The following is a 6,549-nucleotide window of genomic DNA, read 5'->3' as shown; positions in this document are numbered from 1 at the left end:
TGCTGTTAGAGTTGGGATTCTGTTCTTGTAGCTGTCTTCTTTTGTTGAAGGATTCCTTTCTTGCTTTTTCTAGGGTGTAGTTTCTGTATTTGTATTGGTGTTATCCTGTTATCATCCGTTAAAGGCTAGATTCATGGAAAGATATTGTAGGGATTTGGTTTTGTCATGGAATACATTGTTTTCTCCATCTATGGTAATTGAGAGTTTTGCTGGGTATAGTAACCTGGGCTGGTAATTGTGTTCTCTTAGTGTCTGTATAATATCTGTATAGGATCTTCTGGATTTCATAGTCTCTGGTAAGAAGTCTGGAGAAATTCTAATAGGCCTGCCTTCATATGTTACTTGACCTTTTTCCCTTTCTGCTTTTAATATTCTATATTTATTTAGTGCATCTGTTGTTCTGATTATTATGTATTGGGAGGAATTTCTTTTCTATTCCAGTCTATTTGGAGTTCTGTAGGCTTCTTGTATGTTCATGGGCATCTCTTTGTTTAGCTATAGGACCTTTTCTTCTATAATTTTGTTGAAGATATTTGCTAGCCCTTTAAGCAGAAAATCTTCATTCTCATCTACTCCTATTATCTGTAGGTTTGGTCTTCTCATTGTGTCCTGGATTTCCTGGATGTTTTAAGTTAGGATCTTNTNGCATTTTACATTTTCTTTGATTGTTGTGTCCCTGTGGAATCTTCTGCACCTGAGATTCTCTCTTCTATCTCTTGTATTCTGTTGCTGATGCTAGCATCTATGATTCCTGATTTTTTTTCCTATGGTTTCTATCTCCAGAGTTGTCTCCCTTTGGGTTTTCTTTATTGTTTCTACTTCCATTTTTAGATCCTGGACGGTTTTGTTCAATTCCATCACCTGTTTGGTAGAGTTTTTCTATAACTCTCTAAGGGATTTTTGTGTTTGCTCTTTAAAGGCTTCTAGCTGTTTATCTTTGTTTTCCTATATTTCCTTCTTAAAGTCCTCCATCATAATCATAAGAAGTGACTTTAGATCCATGTCTTGCTTTTCTGGTGTGATGGTTTATCCAGGTCTTGCTATGGTGGGAGAGTTCGTTTCTGATGATGTCAAGTAACCTTGGTTTCTGTTGCCTCTGTTCTTATGCTTGCCTCCTGCCATCTGATTATATCAAGTGCTTGCTTCCCTCAGTATATCTGATTGGAGCCTGTCCTTTCAATAATCCCAGTTGATTCAGGACTCCTCAGAGTCTAGTTTTCTCTATGATCCTTTGATTGTGGGCTCCTGTGAACTTGAGATTCTGCGTTTGTCAGAGTTCTTTGCAGCCAAGCTCCTCTGAGTCCCTGAAATTCTGATGTGACCCAGCTCCTGTTATCCTGGGATCCTGTTGTCCTAAGATTCTGGGCTTGTTACAGTGCCTGGAAGTGGTGTCTCTTTTTGGGACTGTGGAGTTCTCTGGTCTGTTCGAAACCAAGGTAAACCAGAACAAATCAAAAGGAACCCAATCCTGTGGTCAGGAAGGGCTCTGGTGTCCTTGTTCCTGCTGTCACAGGCCTGTCACAATTGTATTGGAACCGATGTTGTGTTCTGCTCACCAGTGATCCTAAGATCATGTGGACAGTCCTCTAGGGACCATGGGGGTGTCTGCCTATACCTTGTCCTAGGTGATCGAGTGCTGGCACTGACCAGAAGGGACTTGTGCCCCTGGTTACAAGGCCCTTCTTCCTTCCTTCCTTCCTTCCTTCCTTCCTTCCTTCCTTCCTTTCTTTCTTTCTTTCTTTCTTTCTTTCTTTCTTTCTTTCTTTCTTTCATGATTGTGCAGATGTTTTAATTATTTTTTCTTTCTTTCTTTTTCTATTAGATATTTTCTTTATTTACATTTCAAATGCTATCCAGAAAGTTCCCTATACCTTCCCTTCCCTGCTCCCCTACCCACCCACTCCCACTTCTTGGCCTTGACATTCCCCTCTACTGGAGCATATAAAGTTTGTAAGACCAAGGGGCCTCTTTTTCCAATGATGGCCAACTAGGTCATCTTCTGCTACATACACAGCTTTCTGTTTCCCTGCTGCTGTCTCAGGCCCAGTGCTTCTCAAAATATGTGACTATTTTGTTTTGAATTCTGATAATTAAGTTGGTGATGGAAAGTCTCTAGCAATGGGTATGAGCTCTTGTCTCCTTTCCCACTCTCCTCTGAAAGGTATAAAAGTTGGGTGTCACAGAGCCACATGAAATTGTCTTGGACATCAGAAGGGGCAGCTAAACTGATGAATTTATGGCACTGTGGAACAAGACTATCTAAGCCTGCCTGTCTGAGTTGATTCTGAGGAACAGCTCTTGGAAGCTGACCTTCACAGGTGAGCAGTAGCAAACACACACAGATAAACATATGCACACTGCTAAGAATAAAAATGTAATAAAAATTTCAAGACATTGATTTGAATCTAGATGTGTATGTCTGCACATGCATACACATGCGTACATGGGAGTCAGAGACCAACATGGAGGGTTATTCTTAAGGCTCTACCCATGGTGTTTTTCAAGACAATGTCTGTCCTCAGGACTTGAGGCTCACTGACATGTGAGCACCTGAAATCCATCTGTATTTGTTTCCCCATCTCTGAGTTTTAAATGCTTGCCATAACACCAGGCTTTCTCTGAACATTAACGAGTGAGTTAGTTATTGATTTTATTTATTTATTGTCAATTTGACACAAACTGAGGTATCTAGGAAGAGGGACCCTAAAATGAGAAAAAACCTCCATCAGATTGGCCTATATGAAGTCATTGGGGGCATTTTCTTGATTAATGAGTAGTTTGCAAGGGACCAGCCCACTGCTAGCAGTTCTACAGATGTGGGTAATTGTTAATGGGCTAATGAAGAAGGCAGACTGATTGAGCCACAGGAAACAAATCAGTAAACAGTGCTCTTCCACAGGCTCTGCTTGAGTTCCTCATGTTACATCCTTCAGTGATTGAAAGCTACCTGGAAGAATGAGAAGAAATCAACTCTTTCCTCCTCAAGGGGCTTTGGTCATGGTATTTGTCACAATGACAGAATGCAAAGTAGAACAATATTCTGAGCATGGGACTCAGATCTTCCATTTTACAAGGCAAATGTTTTTCTAACTGAACCATCTTTCCTCTGGGATACTTGAACTTAAGTAAGGACAGCTTAACCTAGATGGCTGAAATTCAGTCATGGTTGATGTGTTTCTGTCATAAGAAATGAAGCAAGTAACCTCAATTTTCAGATGAAATCTGTATTTTAAAGCAATAATTTGTTTTCAAATTCATACACACTACATTCTGTGAACATGGACTCTAACCCTGAAACTGTGAGTTCCAAAGAAACTCTTTCTTTTTGTAAGTTGACCTGGGCATGGTGTCTTATCCCAGAAACAGAAAATATCTATTGCAAGTATAGTCTCTCCTTTATCCTGAAACTTGCTTATTATGAAAGATTGGTTGACAAGTGAGCCCCAGGGTTCAACCTCTCTCTGTTGCAACAACATTGCAACTATAAATATGAACCACAGCATCTAACACTAATGAAATAAAATGCTCATGCCTGAAAGACAAGGACTTACTGACTGAGCCATCTCCTAAGCTCACCATACTTTTAAGAAAACTCAACATTCCATAGCCCCAACATGCTATCAGCCCATCAGTCTGACCTTGCAATTTGCCTCATTGTCCTAGACACAGATAAAATCTGTGTCCTTTAAGAGTCAGTTACCAAATTTGCAGAGAAAAAAAAAGAGAAGACAAAGCAGAGAATTAGAGATGCTGCTAGTGGGTTCTTCGCACAAATTAATCACTCCAGCTTTCCCACAAATCATGGCCTTTTTTTCCCCATATGTTATTTATTGGGTCTTGCACTTGAGGATGGATCTAGACATAGAACATGAATAATGCCTGTAATTCCTCCTGCTGAATGTGTAAATGGGTATCTTTCATAGACTCAGACCCCAAGGAGCAAATCAGTCAAACAGATCTAATATAAATTTAATGGGTGCTGTCTCTATATAACAAACAGTAGATTCTTTGGCCACAAATTGTACACATTTTATTTCTCTAGAAAAGTCTGTATGGAAATCTTTACATTAGTGTTCACTACATGCTGAGAAGACAGGGGCTCCTACTGTGGACATGGCTTTTATCTGTGAATCCACAGACCACATCCTGCTTGTGAGGAACAGTGCTCACATACAGGTAGAAAGAGCACAAGTATGTCACTACTGTTTTCTACCCTGACCTTCCCAAAACATGTAAGTCTGTTGACTTAAAAGTGTGATGTCACCATCAAAATCAACACTGATCTCTTCTCATCTCTTCACCTGAGGTTAGAGGGAGCCATTCACAGAATGGACAGAGTTGGGAATGATGCAACGTGACTTTGAAGGCAATTTGATCTTACTAGGAGACTTGAATACATTTTATTGAATAGATTCTTTGTTTGATTTGTAACTCCTTAAATATTTAGATTACAGCATGTGGCACTCCATTTGTATTCTTGCCTCAAGCTATGTGTATGTGTGAAAGAGGCTGGCTAATATTTTATTATTTTACTAATTACTGTAGTAATTAAGCCAGTCTCCAAATGTCTGATTAGTCACTTCAACTAGAAACTGAAAGGCTAATTAATCCATGCTGTCAACATTCTAGCAGAAACTTGGATAAAACAAGAAAATATGTTATTAGTTGCTTCTGTGAATGCTGATAAAAATGTGGGATGCAGAGCAGGAAGAACACAAGCAGCCCTGCCACAGAGTCTTCCAAGTCAGCCTTATCCTGGGCATAAATAGAGTAGTCAGGTATTCACTTAGCATGCATGGAGTCCTAGATTCAACATCCAGCACTTAAAGAACAATAAAGGGGGATCAAAGGTTGGCTTCCTTGGTATGATGAGACTCTGACATGTTTAATGTCATTTGCTTACTTCTAATACATATTAACATGTGTCTTTTGCACGTGCATGCTTGCCTGTGCATGTGAGTCCTCATACATGCATGTACACATTCATAAGGTGGCCAGAGCCCCACCCTGGATACTTTTCACTTATTCTCCTCCTAGATTATTTATTTTTAACACATTTATTTAATATTTAGAGAGTGTGGGGGAGTTATATGCTTGCCACATGGAAGACTAGAAACAACTGAGTTGGTTCTTGGTTTACACAATGTCTCAGGGACATTTTAGACTCAGGGACTAAATTCCTTGTTTTGGTAATTACAAGGATCATATTTTGTATGTGAAAAAAAAATTATATTTTAATACATATGTTGTCTTTTGTTGTTTTCCCACATCTTGGTTAGTTGATTTGTCAAAAACTATATTTGCTAATTTGTTTAAAATATATTTTGACACACTATTTCTAGTAACTTGGTAGAGTATGATGATATTAATCAGGCATTTCTTTAATGAAAAGATTTTAAAAACGTTTGTAGAAAGAAAACTTATTCTGTTTTATTACTGTTCCACTGGAATCTATACCACACTTAGGGCTTCCATGTCTTTGAATGATAAAACTATTATTTCATGTTCTCAAACTTTTATCTAAAATTAATTATAAAGTTATATAATTATCATATATATATATATTTATTCCATATTATTAATTAATTTCTTTATAATTTACTACATATATAAGTTATATAAATATGTAATGTATCTTAATCATACTCTTTACCATTATCAGCTTATATCCCTTTCTATTAACACCCTTTTTCTTCTAAGAAGTCTTCTGGCTATTTCCATTTTTCGGAGGTGGGGGCTTGGGTTTTGTTTTGATTTTTGTTTTGTTTTGTTTTGCAGCCCACTGCACTTCATTGCTTCCCAGTATAAGTTATTTATTCATCTTTCTAGGAAGGGTCTCAGGTAGTCCAGACTGGTGACATTTTCTATATAACCTAGAATTAATGCCTGATCATCTTGCTGGTACCTTTCAAGTGCTGGGATTGAAGGTGTGTGTCACCATCTCTAGCTCACACATGCAATTTTAGAGGTTTTTGAATTTGTGTGTGTGTTGTGTATACTTTTTATTTGTACATAAGTGCAGTTGCTCTAAATACAGTATCACATCCTTTGGGGATGGAGTTACAGGTAGTTTCGAGCCACTTTTGTGCATCTGGAAAATCAACTTGGGTTCTTTAGAAGAATAGTTTGTACTCTTACTGGATAAGCCATCTCTTAAGCCCTCCACACATTTGTTTTTAAGTGGTCAGAGATATTAATCTAGTTTTATGGTTTTATGTGGTTACTGGTCTTTTTTTCCTACCTTAATCTAAATAAATTTCAATTCTTATTAAATTTTCTCCTGGTGTATATGGAATGTCTGATGTAAACACATTTTAAAAAATGATCCTATGGTTTAAGATATTTCTAGGCTATATGTGATCCTGTCTGAAAATAATATAATGAATTTAACTGAAATTAATTTAAAAATAATAATAATAATAAAGAACTGTAGATGTAGCTTCCTTGTAGAGTGGTTTCCTAGCATGTGAATGTCTCTAGATTCAATCCCAAGTACTACACACACACACACACACACACACACACACACACACACACACACACACACAC

The 6,549-nt window shown here is 37.8% G+C and overlaps 1 protein-coding gene across 1 annotated transcript in view; it reads right to left on the bottom strand.

The window, feature by feature from the left end:
• LOC110312287 (contactin-associated protein like 5-3) overlaps window positions 1-6,549 on the bottom strand; it is a 579,184-nt gene that overhangs the window by 321,641 nt on the left and 250,994 nt on the right. The window lies entirely within an intron of this gene.

This window comes from Mus caroli, chromosome 17 (genome assembly GCF_900094665.2).
Source record: "Mus caroli chromosome 17, CAROLI_EIJ_v1.1, whole genome shotgun sequence".
Lineage (NCBI taxonomy): Eukaryota > Metazoa > Chordata > Mammalia > Rodentia > Muridae > Mus > Mus caroli.
Note: the sequence above shows the minus strand (reverse complement) of the source record. Positions and strands in the feature narration are given on the sequence as shown.